The 20,354-nt window shown below is 37.8% G+C and overlaps 1 long non-coding RNA gene across 12 annotated transcripts in view; it reads right to left on the bottom strand.

Moving 5' to 3' along the window:
• Positions 1 to 20,354, bottom strand: part of LOC105607625 (uncharacterized) — a 151,307-nt gene that overhangs the window by 112,777 nt on the left and 18,176 nt on the right. For 6 of the 12 annotated variants that reach the window (XR_009600930.1, XR_009600927.1, XR_009600931.1 and 3 more), the window contains exons 2-4: positions 19,593 to 19,694; positions 18,304 to 18,399; positions 482 to 618 (exon numbers count right to left, since the gene is read on the bottom strand). This is a non-coding gene — a long non-coding RNA (uncharacterized LOC105607625). The remainder of the gene's footprint in view (positions 1 to 481; positions 619 to 18,303; positions 18,400 to 19,592; positions 19,695 to 20,354) is intronic. The other 6 variants (XR_003589483.3, XR_006060033.2, XR_009600928.1 and 3 more) reach the window with 1 other exon arrangement.

Raw genomic sequence — 20,354 nt, forward strand, 5'->3', positions numbered from 1 at the left:
GCTTCAACATACGAACCTGAAAAATATTATTCTAGGGGAAAAGGGTGGGGGAGGAACAGACTGGGATTTGGGGATTGGTATGTACATGCTACTATATGCAAAATAGTTAACCAACAAAGACCTACTGTATAGCACAGGGAATTCTGCTCAATATTCTATAATAAGCTAAATGGAAAAAGAATTCTAAAAAGAGTAAATATATGTATATGGATGACTGAATCACCTTGCTGAACACCTGAAACTAATACAGCACTGTTAATTAACTCCAATATAAAATAAAAATTTTTTAATAGAAATAAAAATTGAAAATACATAAAAATGTTAATATTAAACAGTAACAGTAACATTACACAAATGAAAGTGCAATAAATCATCCGAATGAAATTATCATATATAGAAGTTATTTTCATACTTAAGCATATTTTAATATTTCAGAAGCTTTCATAGTTTTCATAAATGAATGATGATAGTGAATACTTACTGAGTACACCGAACAGTTAGACATCAAAGACTTCCAGTGTGGAAACATATATGTATTATTCTAAGTCAAAGAATACCAACACAAGAGACCACATATTATGTGATTTGATTTATATGAAATTTCCAGGAAAGAAAAATCTACAGAGAAAGAAAATAGATTAATATTGTCCAGGGTAAGAAGAATGGATAGAAGTTACCAAAGGGGAAAGTCATGGGGGATAAGTCGCTCAGTCGTGTCCGACTCTTTGTGACCCCATGGACTGTAGCCTATCAGGCTCCTCCATCCATGGGATTCTCCAGGCAGGAATACTGGAGTGGGTTGCCATTTCCTTCTCCAGGAGATCTTCCCAACCCAGGAATTGAACCCGGGTCTCCCACATTGTAGGCAGACACTTAACAGTCTGAGCCACCGGGGAAGTCATAGTAACTGATACACACTACTATATACAAAATAGATAAATAACAAGGACCTACAATATAGCACAGGAAATTGTACTAAATATCTGGTAATAATCTACAATAGAAAAGAATCTGAAAAAGAATATACATATGTACACACATGACTGGATCACTCTCTGTACACTTGGAATACAACATTGTGAATCAACTGTACTTAAACTTATGAAAAAGGAGAGGGAATGGAGATTAACAATTAATGAACATAGAGGTGACAGAAGTGCCTGAAATCTGATCAATGGTGAAGGGTGCACAATTTGTTAAATTTACTAAAAAAGAAAAGTCATTAAATAAATACTTACAATGGCTGAAATGATATACTCCAAAGCTATAGATACATACATATATGTATATAAACATATATGACTATACATACATATATACATATATGAACATCAGACTGATAATTCATGTCACAAAAACAACAGTGAAAACCAGAAAACAAGACACTGAGATCTTATACACGATGACAAACAAAATTGCCATCCCTGAATTTTATTCCCAGTGAAATATATTTAAAGAATTAACACAAAACAGAGACTTCTTCAGGCTTCCCTGATAGCTCAGCTGGTAGAGAATCTGCCTTCAATGCAGGAGACACCAGTTCAATTCCTGGGTCAGGAAGATCCCCTGGAGAAGGGAGAGGCTGCCCACTCCAGTATTCTTGGGCTTCTCTGGTGGCTCAGATGGTAAATAATCTGCCTGCAATGTGGGAGATCCTGAGTTGGGAAGACTCCCCCGGAGGAGGGATGGCAACACACTCCAATATTCTTGCCTGGAGAATCCCCTTGGACAGAGAGGCCTGGTGGGCTAAAGTCCATGAGGTCACAAAGAGTCAGACAAGACTGCGTAACTAAGCACACACACACACACACAGAGCCTTCAGAACAATAAAACTGGAGTTTGTAATCAGCAGATACTCTAGAAGAAGTGCTAAAGAATAAACTACAGGTAACAGAAGTGAGCGACTAAGCTAACCATCAGACAATCACCCTCATCTCCCACGCTAGTAAGGTCATGCTTAAATGCTTGCATGCAAGGCTTCAGCATTATGCAAAGCAAGAACTTTCAGATGTCCAACCTGAGTTTAGAAAAGGAAGATGAACCAGAGATCAAATTGCCAACATTCACTGTACTATAGAGAAAGCAAGAGAATTTCAGAAAAACATCTATTTCTGTTTCATCGACTACACTAAAGCCTTTAACTGCGTGGATCATGACAAACTGTGGAAAGCTCTTAGAAAGATGGGAATACCAGACCATCTTACCTGCCTCCTGAGAAACCTGTATGCAGGTCAAAAAGCAGCAGTTAGAACCCTGTATGGAATAACTGGCTCAAGATCAAGAAAGGAGTTCTACCGGGCTGTCTGCTGTCACCCTGTTTGTTTAATCTATACGCTGAGCACATCATGAGAAATGACGGGCTGGATGCAAGTTGGAAATGCAAGTTGGAATCAACTTAGGCAGGAGAAACATCAGCAACCTCAGATATGCAGACGATACCACTCTAATGGCAGTAGGCGAAGAGAAACTAAAGATTCTCTTGATGAGGGTGAAGGAGGAGAGTGAAAGAGCCGGCTTAAGACTAAATATTGAAAAAACTATGATCATGGCATCCAGCCCCATTACCGTATGTCAAATAAAAGAGGAAAAAGTGGAAATAGTGACAGATTTCCTCTACTTGGCCTCCAAAATCACTATGGACGGTGACCACAGCCATGAAATCAGATGATAATTGTTTCTTGGCAGGAAAGCAATGACAGATCTAGACAGCATGTTGAAAAGGTATGTATAGTCAAGGCTACGGTCCTCCCAGTGGAAGCTGGGACTGCAAAGAAGATAGAACGCCAAAGAACTGATGCCTTCAAACTGTGGTGCTAGAGAAGACTGTTGAAAGTCCCTTGGATAGCAAGGAGATCAACCTTAAGGGATATCAACCCTGAATATTCACTGGAAGGACTGATGACGAAGCTGAAGCTCCAGTATTTCGGTCATCTGATGCAAACTGATGACTCACTGGAAAAATCCCTGACGTTGGGAAAGATTGAGGGCAGAAGAAGAAGAGGGCATCAAACGATGAGATGGCTGGCTGGCATCATCGAGGCAATGAACATGAACTTGGGCAAACTCTGGGAGATTGTGAGGAACAGGGAGGCCTGGCATGCTGCAGTCCATGGGGTCGCAAAGAGTCAGACATGACTGGGCAACCGCACAACAACAAGCAGGAATGAGCTCCCAGACAAAAGAGCTAACATGCAAGAAAGAACCAGCAACAAATAAAGTGACAAATATGTGAGTATATGTACATAAATATCAAGTATAAAAATTAGTAATAATAAAGTTTCATGGGGTTAAAAATAAACATTAAACAACAATTTTCAGGAGAGGGGGAACTGGGGTTAAAGTGTCTTTATATTATCGAGAAGGAAGCTAAAAGTAATGATAATAACTTGTTGCTGCTGCTGCTGCTGCTAAGTCGCTTCAGTCATGTCTGACTCTGTGTGACCCCATAGACGGTAGCCCACCAGGCTCCACCGTCCCTGGGATTCTCCAGGCAAGAATACTGGAGTGGGTTGCCATTTTCTTCTCCAATGCATGAAAGTGAAAAGCCAAAGTGAAGTCGATCAGTCATGTCTGACTCTTAGCGACCCCATGGACTGCAGCCTACCAGGCTCCTCCATCCATGGGATTTTCCAGGCAAGAGTACTGGAGTGAGTTGCCACTGCCTTCTCCAATAATAACTTGAGACTCTGATAGTTACGTTTATTATAACTTCCAGAGTAACCAATAAGTGAATAGAAACAGAATGTATAACTTCTAAATTATTAGAGGGAAAATAAAATCATTTTAAAAAATTATCCATTGTAGGGCTTCCCTGGTGGCTCAGATGGTAACGAATCTGAGAGATGCAATGTGACCTGCCTGCAATGTGGGAGACTTGGGTTCAATCCCTGGGTTGGGAAGATCCCCTGGAGGAGGGCATTGCAACCCAGTATTCTTGCCTGGAGAATCTCATGGACAGAGGAGCCTGGCAGGCTGCAGTCCATGGAGCCTCAAAGAGTTGGACACAACTGAGCGACTAAGCACAGAAGACAGCACTCTGTATTAGTCAAGGTTACCCAGAGAAACAGAACCCAAACCAGTAGGGTTTGTCATGTGTGTTACATGTGTGTGTCAAGAGAGAGAAAGAAATACTTATTATAAGAAACTGGCCAATGCAATTATGGAAGCTGACAAGACCCAAGATTTACAGTCAGCAACCTGGAGACCCAGGAGAGCTGATGGTATAGTTCCAGTCCAAGTCCAAAGGCCTAAGAAGCAGGAAAGTCAATGATATGATTCTAGTCTGAAAGCCAGTAGGTTTGGGACATAGGAAGATGTTTCAGGTTGAGTCTGATTGTGGGGAAAAAGCAAATGTCCCAGCTCAAAGGCAATAATGCAGTAGGAGTTCCTTCTTACTCACCCTTTTTGATCTCTTTAAATCTTTAACAGATTGGATGAGACACACCCATATTGAGGAGGGCAATATACTGTACTCAACCTACCAACTCAAATGTTAATCTCATTCAGAATGTTTGATAAAACATCTGGGCACCCTGTGGCCTGGTCAAGCTGACTCATTAAATTAATCATCACATCAAACCAAAAGAAAGCAAAAACAGAGAGCAAAACAGAAAAGACACGTCAAATATAAAGTGAAAAATTGGACACCAAAGCCTACCACATCAGTAAATGCATTGAATGTGATCAAATTTAAACCCTTAGAATCAACTAGATGTCTGATAGAAGGTATATTAATTCAATCCACTGATTCACTAACATCTACTATGCGTTATGTACTATTTTAAGTACATAGACACAACAGTGGAAAAAAAGCAATCAGATTACAGAATAATAAACAGGCTGCGACAGGTGCACTAAGCGCAGGCGGCTGCAACCCGCGTACTAAGCGCAGGCGGCTGTGCTAAGCGTGGCCAAGAGGAATTACCCCACGTCCAAGGTCAGGGGCAGAAGCCAGGAGGACCCCATGACCGAAGGGCGGTGGCCAAGAGGAGTTACCCCATGTCTGAGGTTAGGAGCAGCAGCCGACAGTGCCAGGCTGTGACGGTACAGGAACGGCCAAGAGGAGCTACCCCGTGTCAGAGGTCAGCGGTGGCGGCCAGGAGGAGCAACCCCACACCCAAGGACTGGTGGCTGCACAGGCGCAGGAGGGCCTAGAGGAGCCATCCCACGTTGAAGGTCAGGAAGGGCACTGGTGAGGAGATACCCATCATCCAAGGTAAGGAGCAGCGGCTGTGCTTTGCTGGAGCAGCCGTGAAGAGATACCCCACACCCAAGGTAAGAGAAACCCAAGTAAGATGGTAGGTGTTGCAAGAGGGCATCAGAGGGCAGACACACTGAAACCATACTCACAGAAAACTAGTCAATCTAATCACACTAGGACCACAGCCTTGTCTAACTCAATGAAACTAAGCCATGTCCGCAGGGCAACCCAAGACAGTCGGGTCATGGTGTAGAGGTCTGACAGAATGCGGTCCACTGGAGAAGGGAATGGCAAATCACTTCAGTATTCTTGCCTTGAGAACCCCATGAACACTATGAAAAGGCAAAATGATAGGACACTGAAAGAGGAACTCCCCAGGTCAGTAGGTGCCCAATATGCTACTGGAGATCAGTGGAGAAATAACTCCAGAAAGAATGAAGGGATGGAGCCAAAGCAAAAACAGTACTCTGTTGTGGATGTGACTGGTGATAGAAGCAAGATCTGATGCTGTAAAGAGCAATATTGCATAGGAACCTGGAATGTCAGGTCCATGAATCAAGGCAAATTGGAAGTGGTCAAACAAGAGATGGCAAGAGTGAACTTCGACATTCTAGGAATCAGCGAACTAAAATGGACTGGAATGGGTGAATTTAACTCAGATGACCATCATATCTACTACTGCGGGCAGGAATCCCTCAGAAGAAATGGAGTAGCCATCATGGTCAACAAAAAGAGTCTGAAATGCAGTACTTGGATGCAATCTCAAAAATGACAGAATGATCTCTGTTCATCTCCAAGGCAAACCATTCAATATCACAGTAATCCAAGCCTATGCCTCAACCAGTAATGCTGAAGAAGCTGAAGTTGAACGATTCTATGAAGACCTACAAGACCTTTTAGAACTAACACCCAAAAAAGATGTCCTTTTCATTATAGGGGACTGGAATGCAAAAGTAGGAAGTCAAGAAACAGCTGGAGTAATAGGCAAATTTGGCCTTGGAATGTGAAATGAAGCTGGGCAAGGACTAATAGAGTTCTGCCAAGAAAATGCACTGGTCATAGCAAACACCCTCTTCCAACAACACAAGAGAAGACTCTACACATGGACATCACCAGATGGTCAACACCGAAATCAGATGGATTATATTCTTTCCAGGCAAAGATGGAGAAGCTCTATATAGTCAACAAAAACAAGACCAGGAGCTGACTGTGGCTCAGATCATAAACTCCTTATTACCAAATTCAGACTTAAATTGAAGAAAGCAGGGAAAGCCGCTAGACCATTCAGGTATGACTTAAATCAAATCCCTTATGATTATACAGTGGAAGTGAGAAATAGATTTAAGGGCCTAGATCTGATAGATAGAGTGCCTAATGAACTATGGAATGAGGTTCGTGACATTATACAGGAGACAGGGATCAAGACCATCCCGGTGGAAAAGAAATGCAAAAAAGCAAAATGGCTGTCTGGGGAGGCCTTACAAATAGCTGTGAAAAGAAGAGAAGCGAAAAGCAAAGGAGAAAAGGAAAGATATAAGCATCTGAAGCAAGGTTTCAAAGAATAGCAAGAAGAGATAAGAAAGCCTTCCTCAGCGATCAATGCAAAGAAATAGAGGAAAAGAACAGAATGGGAAAGGCTAGAGATCTCTTCAAGAAAATTAGAGATACCAAGGGAACATATCATGCAAAGATGGGCACAATAAAGGACAAAAATGGTATAGACCTAACAGAAGCAGAAGATACTAAGAGGTGGCAAGAATACACAGAAGAACTGTACAAAAAAGATCTTCACGACCAAGATAATCACGATGGTGTGATCACTCATCTAGAGCCAGACATCCTGGAATGTGAAGTCAAGTGGGCCTTAGAAAGCATCACTATGAACAAAGCTAGTGGACGTGATGGAATTCCAGTTGAGCTCTTTCAAATCCAGAAAGATGATGCTGTGAAAGTGCTGCACTCAATATGCCAGCAAGTTTGGAAAACTCAGCAGTGGCCACCGGACTGGAAAAGGTCAGTTTTCATTCCAATCCCAAAGAAGGGCAATGCTAAAGAATGCTCAAACTACTGCACAATTGCACTCATCTCACATGCTAGTAAAGTAACGCTCAAAACTTCCAAGCCAGGCTTCAGCAATACGTGAACCGTGAACTTCCTGATGTTCAAGCTTGTTTCAGAAAAGGCAGAGGAACCAGAGATCAAATTGCCAACATCCGCTGGATCATTGAAAAAGCAAGAGAGTTCCAGAAAACATCTATTTCTGCTTTATTGACTATGCCAAAGCCTTTGACTGTGTGGATCACAATAAACTGTGGAAAATTCTGAGAGAGACGGGAATACCAGACCACCTGACCTGCCTCTTGAGAAACCTGTATGCAGGTCAGGAAGCAACAGTCAGAACTGGACATGGAACAACAGACTGGTTCCAAATAGGTAAAGGAGTATGTCAAGGCTGTATATTGTCACCCTGCTTATTTGACTTATATGCAGAGTATATAAGTTTCATGAGAAACACTGGACTGGAAGAAACACAAGCTGGAATCAAGATTGCCGGGAGAAATATCAATAACCTCAGATATGCAGATGATACCACCCTTATGGCAGAAAGTGAAGAGGAACTAAAAAGCCTCTTGATGAAAGTGAAAGTGGAGAGTGAAAAAGTTGGCTTAAAGCTCAACATTCAGAAAACGAAGATCATGGCATCTGGTCCCATTACTTCATGGGAAATAGATGGGGAAACAGTGGAAACAGTGTCAGACTTTATTTTTCTAGGCTCCAAAATCACTGCAGATGGTGATTGCAGCCATGAAATTAAAAGACACTTACTCCTTGGAAGAAAAGTTATGACCAACCTAGATAGCATATTCAAAAGCAGAGACATTACTTTGCTGACTAAGGTCCATCTAGTCAAGGCTATGGTTTTTCCTGTGGTCATGTATGGATGTGAGAGTTGGACTGTGAAGAAGGCTGAGCGCTGAAGAATTGATGCTTTTGAAGTGTGGTGTTGGAGAAGACTCTTGAGAGTCCCTTGGACTGCAAGGAGATCCAACCAGTCCATTCTGAAGGAGATCAGCCCTGGGATTTCTTTGGAAGCAATGATGTTAAAGCTGAAACTCCAGTACTTTGGCCACCTCATGCGAAGAGCTGACTCATTGGAAAAGACTCTGATGCTGGAAGGGATTGGGGGCAGGAGGAGTAGGGGACAACAGAGGATGAGATGGCTGGATGGCGTCACTGACTCAATGGACGTGAGTCTGAGTGAACTCCAGGAGCTGGTGATGGACGGGGAGGCCTGGCGTGCTGCGATTCATGGGGGCGCAAAGAGTCGGACACTACTGAGCGACTGAACTGAACTGATTTTGTATTCATTTTCATCTATCTATAATCCCTTCCTCCCTTTTAAAAAGACTGTGCTTATTTATAATTAAAAACATTTTATAAAACAGGTTAATATAAAATTAAAGACAAAGGAAGCTCAATAATTACATGAACAAATTCAGGGGTAAAGAATTCGCCTGCCAACACAAGAGATGTGGGTTCAATCCCTGAGTCAAAGATCCCCTGGAGAAGGAAATGGCAACCCACTCCAGTTTTCTTGCCTAGGAAATCCCATGGACAGAGAAGCCTGGTGGGCTACAGTCCCTGGGGTTACAAAAGTTCAACACAACGTAGCAACTAAACAGCAACAAGAACATGGTTAAACAAGCAACCACACATGAGGAAATCACTAAAAGTAAGTAGTATCAGTATTAAAACTTGAGCTAATAGGCATCCAAGGCAAAAAGGGAAATAGCACAACTTAGTCACCTACCTACCAAAAATTGTATATTCAATAGAACACACAAACTCATTTAGCCCTAAAGTATAATGAAAATGAACAGAGAGCCTTATATTCTGAGAAATATATAATTATATAGGCTGTTCCAAGAGATCCAGTAGCCAACTTAAGAAGCTTCATACAAATACAAGTTGGGTACGATAGGAGAAAAACATGGGCCTCATATTCAGACAGGAGAAGGCAATGGCACCCCACTCCAGTACTCTTGCCTGGGAAATCCCATGGACCGAGGAGCCTGGTGTGCTGTAGTCCGTGGGGTCGCTGAGAGTTGGACACGACTCAGTGACTTCACTTTCACTTTTCACTTTCATGCATGGAGAAGGAAATGGCAACCCACTCCAGTGTTCTTGCCTGCAGAATCCCAGGGACGGCAGAGCCTGGTGGGCTGCCGTCTATGGGGTCGCAAAGAGTCAGACACGACTGAAGCGACTTAGCAGCAGCATATTCAGACAGAACTGAGTTTCAGACATATTCCATGCCAGGCTGGATGAATCAGAAAGTGGATTCAAGATTGCTGAGAGAAATATCAACAACTTGAGATATGCAGATGATACCACTCTAATGGCAGAAGGCAGAAAGCAAAGAGGGACTAAAGAGCCTTTTGATGAGGGTGAGTGACGAGTGTGAAAAAGCTGGCTTAAAACTCAACATTCAAAAAACTGAGATCATTGCATCCTGTCCCATCACTTCATGGCAAATAGATGGGGGAAAGTGGAAATAGTGACAGAGTTTATTTTCTTAGGCTTCAAAATCACTGTGGACAGTGACTGCAGCCATGAAATTAAAAGACGCTTGCTCCTTGGGAGAAAAGCTATGGCCAACCTAGACAGCATATTAAAAAGCAGAGACATCACTTTGCCTTTTCCAGTAGTCATGTACACATGTTAGAGGTGGACCACAGAGAAAGCTGAGTGTCCAAGAACTGATGTTTTCGAATTGTGGTGCTGGAGAAGACTCTTGAGAGTCCCTTGGACTGCAAAGAGATCAAACCAGTCAATCCTAAAGGGAATCAACCCTAAATATTCATTGGAAGGACTGATGCTGAAGCTGAAGCTCCAATACTTTGGCCACCTGATGCAAAGAGCTGATTCATTGCAAAAGACCGTGATGCTGGGAAAGACAAAAGGGAGACAACAGAGGATGAGGTGTTTGGGTGGAATCACCGACTCAATAGACATGAATCTGAGCAAACTCCGGGAGATACTGAAGAACAGGAGAGCCTGGCATGCTGAAGTCCATGGGGTCACAAGGAGTCAGACACAACTTAGCAACTGAACAACAACATTTTTCATCACCTACAGTCTGTACAAACCTGGCAAGTTACTTAACCTTTCTGAAATCAATTTCCTCATCTCTAAAACAGAAGTATGAATGAAGGAATTAGAGAGATGTTTTATAAAGTATCTAGCATATAATAATTTCTCAATTAAAAAAAGAGTTATTATTATTATTATAGCACCTACTCATAAACATAGGGGCAATGTAAATTGATACAGAGAGGAGTTTCTACTTATAGATCAAAGTGTATCGTGCTTAAAGTATAGTCAGTTCCACAGTACCAATGAACTAAAATATGAACAAAAGTAATATAAATGAAGAGAAAGTTGACTATTGGACACAAATCATAAGGTTTGTGTATATACATTTGCATAAGGCCAAGTCAAAGGAAAACTGGGCTTTTGTCAAGTGGGTTCATCTTTGGGTTAACAACCACTTTTTGCCTTTTTCCTAAGCATAAACATTAACCAGTAAACTACATAAGGGAAGAGTCCATGCATGGTTTTCCATGCCATCTTTCCCAGCATAGACACATTCAGAGCACTCAATATTTGTTAATCAAAAAATGGGTATCACCTATTATCTCTGGAATTGATAGTTTTCATTTCAAGAACGTTGTCTAATATATTTTGCAGTGATAGTTTGACTCTATGCATTTCTGTGACTTGTGACATAAACAGGTTTTTTAAATGACCAACTCTGACAGCTAATTTTATGTGTCAACTTGGCTATGCTATAATACTCAATTATAGATGGGGAAACAATGGAAACAGTAAGAGATTTTATTTTTGGAGTCTCCAAAATCACTGCAGATGGTGACTGCAGCCATAAAATTAAAAGACACTTGCTCCTTGGAAGAAAAGCTATGACCAACCTAGACAGCATATTAAAAAGCAGAGATATTACCCTGCCAACAAAGGTCTGTCTAGTCGAAGCTGTGGTTTTTCCAGTAGTCAGGTATGGATATGAGAGTTGGACTATAAAAAAAAGCTGAGCATCGAAGAATTGATGTTTTTGAACTGCGGTGTTGGAGAAGACTCTTGAGAGTCCCTTGGACTTCAAGGAGATCAAACCAGTCAATCCTAAAGGAAATCAGTCCTGAATATTCGTTGGAAGGACTGATGTTGAAGCTGAAACTCCAATACATTGGCCACCTGATTCGAAGAACTGACTCAGTAGAAAAGACCCTGATGCTGGGAAAGATTGAAGACAGGAGGAGAAGGGGATGATAGAGGATGAGATAGTTGGATGGCATAACTGACTCAATGGACATGAGTTTGAGCAACGCTCCAGGAGTTGATGATGGACAGGGAAGCCTGGCGTGCTGCAGTCCATGGGATCAAAAAGAGTTGGACACAACTGAGCGACTGAACTGAACTGAATTAGTCAAACACTAAGTTAGGTGTTACTGTGAAGGTATTCTGTAAATCTTGTTACCATCTCCAATCAGCTGACTTTAGGTAACAGAAATTATCCTCAGTAACTTGGGTGAGCCTCATCCCATGAGTTGAAGGCCTTAAGAGCAAAAATTGTAGGTCCCAGGCAAGAAGAAATTCTTCCTCCAGACTGCAGCATTATCTTCTGCCTATCTTCTGCAAACTTGCCCTACAGAATTTAGGCTTGACGGTCCCCTCAATCAAGTGAGCCACTTTCTTAAGATAAATCATAAATGTATGTGTGTATACGTATATACGTTATATATATATATATATATATATTTATATATATATATATATATATATATAGGTTCTGTTTCCCTGGGGAGCCCTGACTAATACACCACTGAATTGAATGATTTGTTTGAGGCTTTAAAGTACTAAGTCAACATCAAAAGTAGAATACACCAAAAATAATATTGTGTGTTGCTTTCGACCTACAGTTTTAACTAAAACAAAATGTGTCTCTTCTATTCTTCTTTGATATCAATGCTTAAGTACTGATTCCAACCAGCATCTATCATCTTCAAAATTCAAGTCCCTTGAACATTTTTGCATAATAAGATAGAGATTTCTCAGTATCAAAACCATGTACTATTTTTTAACTATATGTCATTAAATCCAATAGAAAGGAATTTCTTTAAAAATTCTTTTAAAGATTATCCATAACATTAATAGCCTAAGACTTAAATCATATAACATGCACTAATACCCTATTAGTGTTCATATAATAAAAAGTAAGATATAATTGTGTACTCCACACCTACTTTTTGTTTGGTTGGTTGGGGGTTTTTTTAATTTATTTATTTTAATTGGAGGCTAATTACTTTACAATACTGTACTGGTTTTGCCATACATTGACATGAACCCACCAAGGGAGGTGGGAGGGGATTCAGGATGGGGAACACATGTACTCCACACCTATTAATCCTTAGTTCCACTCCTCAGCATATACCTACATGAGAGAAATAAAGAGCTTATCAAATCTATGCCAAGGAAGGATTTAACCAAAAATATTCAAAAGGGCCATATATTTGAATACATCAGATGCTAACGGTTCACTTTATATTATTAGGATAAAAACTGCTACTTTTATTGTACAAAACTAGAAAAGGTACACCAATGTAATGTTGATAGTGAGAAATGTAATATATATTTATGTAATATGAGATACTTGGAACATGTTACAAAAATGCAAATTTTATTTTCCTATATGTACATTTAGTGATAAAAGAATTGGAGATTAAATGTCAAGGGTTAAAGTGTAAACTGGAACAAAAGCCTTTGGCGTATTTTATTTACACTGAACATTCTGCCCTGTTAAATACTCATCTAGAAATGTAAACACCAGAAATTTATTCTTATGTATTTTGCTTCATTGTTCCCATAATTTACAGACACTTCCATTCTCTCTCACTCTACTAATGCTAAATTTTTCAAGTGAATCAATTAATAGAAGCAATCAGGTTATGTATCACAAAATGTAGACAATCTAGAAATCTATTTTACTTAGTCAACATAAACAAATGATTAAAATAATTCCATTTCTGTGACTTTAAAAAATGTTCTTGTGTCCTCCTTTCCATGCTAGTCTTCTTCTAGTCCTAAGTCTTATAGCCAGGTCACAGCAACAAAAGCCCATTTTACCATCTATTGCTTACCTCAGTATACCTAAAGAAATATAATCAATGTTTCTAGATTTCAAATGTACAGCTATGTCACAGAAGTAAAAAGCACTGAGCCACGCTGGAAAATGACAGTATTTTATGGCCTCACTTTAGTTTATGGTCATTTCACAAAATCTACCAAAGTCATAAAAGATTTAAAGTTTGTTTCTCTACTGATAAAATTAATAAGTTGATCCTTTGCCTTCTCATTTCTAATTACTAATTCTGCAATTTCAATTCTACTAGAATGGTTTATATTGTTAAAAACATCTTTGGAGAATTAATCTTTTGGTCATAATTTTTAAATGAATAATTGATTAAATATATAATTCACTGCCTAATCAGGAATAAAACTTTAATCCCATAAAAGATGTTTAATAGCAATTTTAACTACTAAGCACATAATTAATGGTGTTAGGGGACAAAAATTAAATTTCAAGGTGACTAAAGCATAAATTCAAGAACTGCAGACAATTCTAGAGTAACACAACATTAAAACTAAAAGATGATAGCTATGTTTATAAAATTATATGTAATTATAACTTACTATCCACCTTTTCACATAAATTAATATAACATAAGATTTTATTCAGAAAAAAAACTTTTGTAAAACATTTTTAAAGGCCATGAAAGAGCAATAAAACAATTTTTGGTTCTAATTTAAATGAATCTTATTCATAAAAGAATAAGCAAAGAAAGTTAAAAGGCATTGGAACTCTTAAGATATTAATTACTGTGCATTTACATAGAGAGAAATTATGACAGTACAATTCCATGACCCTTCTATGTGCAAAGCTTCCATTAACTTTGATTTTGCCTTTATAAGCAAGAATTACTTCATCATATATAATATTTTTATTAGTAAGAGAATCTCATAATAATACTGTTAAGCAATTGAGGCCCTCCATACTCAAGCCTCAGAGTTTTCAACGAAGGGACCATGCTTTTACTATGGCAATGACTGAATTTTGTGCAAAATTCTCAAATTTTGAATATATCACATTATGGAGCATTCATTTTATTTTTCAATTGCTTGGGTGGATAGAATCAAAGGAAATGCAATTATATTTCAGGAATTTTCCACCATTCAATTGCCAGTGTAGTTATGCATGAAGAACTCTAAGTCAAAAGAAAACAGAATACATTTGAAAGCAGAATTGACCCCCTTTATTTGGTTTTACAAATGAAAAGATTCAAGATTCAGGTCACTTTTCCCTACTCAAAAAAAGACCTATTAATGAGCATTAAAATGCTTCACATTTTACAGTCTGCAATATCATTGCTTCATTATGAATTAGGTATTTAGGAGAAAACGCATTTCCTACAAAGAATTGTACAAAAATATACAGTTTCTCCAACATGCATTTTTTTAAATACTAAGAAAGAAATGTAACTGTTGTTTTCTGCAACCTAGGCTCAGGCAACTGCCCAAGCAGCCTATGGGGGACTGATATCAATAGGAGTTTTATACCTGATGGAAAATCATTCTAAAGATTTTTTTTTTTATCTGAAAAATAACGGCATCACTGCGATTTCCACCCTGGGATACAGAAGCGGGAATTACATTGTGTTGTTAAAATGTTAGCAACCGCATTTCATTTTTTGAAAAGGCAATTTAGTTTTCCTGAAGTAAAGAGTTGATTATATCCCTTATTACTGTTACAAGAATTTGATATATCACAAAGTATGAATTACAGCATGTGCCAACTATCAACCAGGAAAAATGAACCTGATTCATAATTCACTTTGAGAATGCCTAGTTAGTCAATCAAGTGATTTGTAATCATGAAGGTTGCCAGAAATGGAATGAATAATGAGCCACAGTAAAATCCCTGGATTTTTTTTTTTAGTATTCTTATTTCATTATATGACTTTTATTGCCATTTTTGATCGCTGTTTCTCAGCAGCACAAATTAAATTGCACATATTTACTTAGAAGTTTTTGACTATTAAATAGGCTAAAGAATATACAAGTTGAATGACCAGAGTATTTAATGTCTCCCTACAAAATTAAAAGTCTTAGTGACTATAGCTTTATCACAGAAAATTTCATTATCTTCCAACTCCCTCAACAGTTACCTTATTTAATTTAAATTATTTCGTGAAAATGCTATTTCTGGATAGCTTATTGTAGTTCAGAATACTTTTTCAAGTTGTTTCTATATAGTCTAAAATCATTTAGCAGAATTTTGTTAATATCAGAAGCCTTAAACCTCCTTTAATATTGTCATTGCATACTATTTCCTCAGTTAAAACTATAACATAAGCTGATGGCCAAAGAACTTTTGATCTCTAACATATGTTATTAAATAATATATATTTATTGCTAAATATATATAATATTAATTATTATAATATACAGTCATATTGAATTATATGATAGATATATCTATAGTTATTAGTATAATCTTATTAAATTACAAATATAAAAAATATAAACCAACTTACAGCTTGGCATATCACTAAAGGGGTAATATGATAAATTAGTGTTTTTCAAAATGTAAAAATACTAAATTATGTAAGAATTTGTCACTCTGATAATATTGGCTATTATTAGCATGTTATAAGGATGGCATGACATAAGAACTACACAGTTGTAAAGCAAATAGAACTTTAAATGTGATAACAAATAGGCTCATTCTTTGTTGTATTTTCCATAATTTTCAAGCAAAAAAGTCTTTATCCAAATTTAGACTGATTATAACACCAGACCACCCGTGGCTCTCCTTATAAGTAATAAGTCCTTAAGTCAAGACCTATTGTACTCATTATTGAAATCTAATACTTATGAAAACTTCAACTATTTAAATTTTGTGGACTAATTTCCCATAATAAATGCTCAAGATAACAAAATTCCAGGCATACACTATACTGACTCCAAGAAGTAAGGACAATTATGGTGAGACCTCAGGAAAGATACTGTTTTTCATTCTGGATAGTCCCTGAGAAGTATAGCAGCACTCTACCTTGGAATTCAATTTATCACCATTAGGTAAGAATCATCTTCCCTTTCCTACAGAGTTTAACCATTCATTCAACAAATGCTTAATAATAAGCACCCATTATGTGTCAGATACTGTGCTAAAAATGGGGGATGTAAAAATGAATCAAACACACAGCCTTTGTACTCACCCTTGAGAGACCCATAATCTAGTTAGAAAGATTCATACACGTAAACAAATAAAATAAAGGTTCTAGAATAGATCTATGTACTGGAAAGACTCAAAGAATGTAAGGTACAGTGACAGAGGTCAGTAGTCACAAAAAGCTTGAGACAGATAACAAAGTTGAATCTTTATGAAAAGTCACTATTCGCCAGGAAGCAAGGAGAAAAGATCATAATGGTAAGAAGGAGAATATTAATAAAGAAGTGCCAAATAGCTAATTACCATAGGGTGACCACAAGCTACTCAGTTTAACTGAAGTTGACATGTAAAGAAAATATATGAAGTTGGGTGGTGAGGAGGAAGGCCACCAGAAGTGAGCCTGAAGTAAGCCTGAAATAGTATGTAACAGATCAATAACAAAAGTTCTATTTGTACACTAACAAAATATATGTCTTATAAACAATAGAAACTTTTGAAGAACTTTAAGCATAAAAATCACAGGGCCATAGGTTTCCATAATGTCTAAACAATTTATGTATTTGGCTTCCTTCACAATGGTCAAATTAACATTTTGCATTTTATTATGTAGCTGATGGAGAACGAATACCACTATTTTGTCCTACTTATTTTATATTCATATGTAAATAATCTCCCCAAACAAGGGTCTCAGACTCTAGCAGACTTGTGAATTGAACAGCAATTCTGAAGAGTGTGGCAAACACTAAAAACATACCAAGTTTACCAAGGAAGCATATCAAGATTCTACTTAGAGAAGTCATACATGTGATATATGTATGTGCATACACACATGACACGGATAATATACTGACTTTCAAACGTTATGTCCATGTAAAGTCACGAAAGCAAGTGTTTAACATAGACACATTCTGGTGTACCTCAATCAGTAGTACAAAATCACTATGAACTAGCCAGACTATGTTTCAAAATAAAGTACCCCAGTCCTGAATTGCATACATAAAAGCTTCATGCAGCTTAATGCAGCATTTATAAACAGGAACTCTGAGGTCAGAGAGTCCAGGGTTGGAATCCTGGATTAGCCACAATCTTACACCCTGGAGAAGGAAATGGCAACCCACTCCAGTACTCTTGCCTGGAAAATCCCATGGATGGAGGAGCCCAACAGGCTACAGTCCAATGGGGTCACAAAGAGTCAGACACGACTGAGTGACTTCACTTCACTTTATACAAATTATTAACGTCTTTGAGTCTTAGTTGCCTTATCTATAAGCCTGGGATAATTATTCCTGTCCCACAACACTGTTATGAAGATACAATGAGTACAGAAAGCACTTAGCACAGGGTTGAGCAAATATTAATTATTCAATAAATAGTATCTTATTATTACAGATAGAATAGAAATTATTCTAGTTGTGATAAACTCATTGATACACTAAAAAAATTTGGTTTATTTGCATATAGTTATTAAAGAAATTTCCAAAGTCTAGTCCAACTGAAAATATTTGATGTAGGCTTAATGTGAAAATAATAATATGAGAAAATCATCTAAAAACAATGTTTTAAAGGAAAGAGATTTTGAAAAATTCATCAAGTTATAATTAATTACTTACAGAGCATGGGAACGGTGAGTCCAATCACTATAGGACTATTGGGAGCCTCTTTCAGGAAAAGGAAAACTACAGTCAAATCTTTTCTCCAAATACAGTGCCATGTCATTCCTTTTTTGAATTTCATTGCCTCTTACTAAAAGATTTAGTACAGATGATGAGGCTGGTTATAATCACATAATGACATGTACCTGTAATATAAGGATCTTCTCCCTAGAGTGGAGGTCTTTTCTGACTTTGGTGAGCATCAGTCCTAACAGTCTCTGATCTTGGGATCTATTTATAACCTGAAAAAAAAAAAAAGATAATAACAATAAAGCAACAAAAAAGTAGAATACTAGTAAAGCAAGACTGTAAAAGAAAATTTACTTTGACAGTCTGACAATAGAGCTGACTCAAATGAAAATAACTAGAATAGAGAGCCAAAGCAACATGGTAACTGTATCAAATTACTTATACATATACTCAAGGTTAGGTAAATTTGAGTCAAGTCAAAAATGTAATTACTATAGTAAAATGAAGTTATGATTATTAAATATGCATTAAATGATATTAACCTGAACTACAGATTGCTATATAGATACACTAACTCTTATGATAATATTAAATATATATATGTAATCATTCACTGTGTTTCTGAGATAGCAAATGTGCGGCAAGCATTAACATCAGGTACCCACTGAAAAATCATAATCTATATATTTGAAAATGGAAAAGAATCTTTATAATTATACTGCAATTATTCTGAAATTTCCTAAAATCAGTAATATATTTTAAAATAAGCATGTAATACAGGTGATTCTATTCTGCCCATATTTATTCAAATAAAAGTCATGAATTATAAGTCAGCTAGCATGTGTTATATAGAAATAAGAACAGAGGTGAGAGAAAGAAGCTAATCAACTACTGTTATTAGGTATATTCATGAATAGCAAATTATTACTTCCATTCCAATTTTACGCAATCCTTTAGACACAAGTAGTGAAGCACTGTGGTTTACCATTCTAATGTTGTGGAGTCACTCAGTCATGCCCAGCTCTGCAGTTCCATGGACTGCAGCATGCTAGGCTCCCCTGTCCTTCACCATCTCCAGGAGTTTGCTCAAACTCAAACCCACTGGGGCTTCCCTGGTGGCTCAGCTGGTAAAGAGTCTGCCTGCGATACAGGAGACCTGGGTTCAGTCCCTGGGTTGGGAAGATCCCCTGGAGAAGGGAAAGGCTACTCACTCCAGCATTCTGGCCAGGAGAATCCCATGGACTCTACAGTCTATGGAGTCGCAAAGAGTCCCACATGACTGAGCGACTTTCACTTTCAAGTCCCTTGAGTTGGTTATGTCACTCAACCATCTGAGCCTCTGTCACCCCCAAAATCCTAATAATGTCTCACAAAAAAGGTTTAAACCAAATAGTTGTTTAATAATACTGAAAATATAAAATAATGCTAGTATGATCTTTCCTGTATGAAGATGATACTGACTCACCGTCAACAAAGACGAGGTTCAAGCTGATTTTCCACAGTGAAGATAGACTTCCTGATACAGCCATTCTCTTGCCAAAGCTCCCTGGTGAATAGTAGCTTGTATCTGCAAGATAAGTGTTACCAATAGTCACAGAAAGTAACAAAATAAAATTATCAATATAGAAATGAAACCTATGCCTTGGTCCCAACCACTGTTTTGATGAACTAAAAATGAAGTCACAAAAATATATAAATACTGTATAATACTTAAAAACAAAACTGCATATGCATTTACTCTATTTATTGTATTCTATATATCACTGACCTAAAAATACAAATAATCACAGCCTGACCTCTATCCCTAAGTAAAAATGTTCTCAGCCATCTTAACTAAAACAAAAATTGCATCTGACATGTAAAACCTGAAGTATATAATGAAAATGCTCAAAACATGAAAGCATGCCAACTTTACATCCCTCATCACCAGTAGCAATAACTGAGGAAATTACAGAATATTTTTGTTAATGTTAGCAATATTCTCAATAGCATTAAAAACAGTATGACTACAACCAAAATTATTTCAACATTTCCCAGAATCCTGAAAAATACTTCTACTTTTCATGAAGAAAAAGTACTTTCGTTACTAGCTTCAGTGTTCATTCATGTTAATGCAGAACAGAGGTTTTGTAATTAAATATTCCTGATACAGAATTTAATCAGTTGCCAGATGAGTCTCCTTCATAAGAGTTGAGGAAGCTAGCTAAACATTGCTGAAGACATACTT

This window comes from Ovis aries, chromosome 5 (assembly GCF_016772045.2).
Source record: "Ovis aries strain OAR_USU_Benz2616 breed Rambouillet chromosome 5, ARS-UI_Ramb_v3.0, whole genome shotgun sequence".
Classification (NCBI taxonomy): Eukaryota; Metazoa; Chordata; class Mammalia; order Artiodactyla; family Bovidae; genus Ovis; species Ovis aries.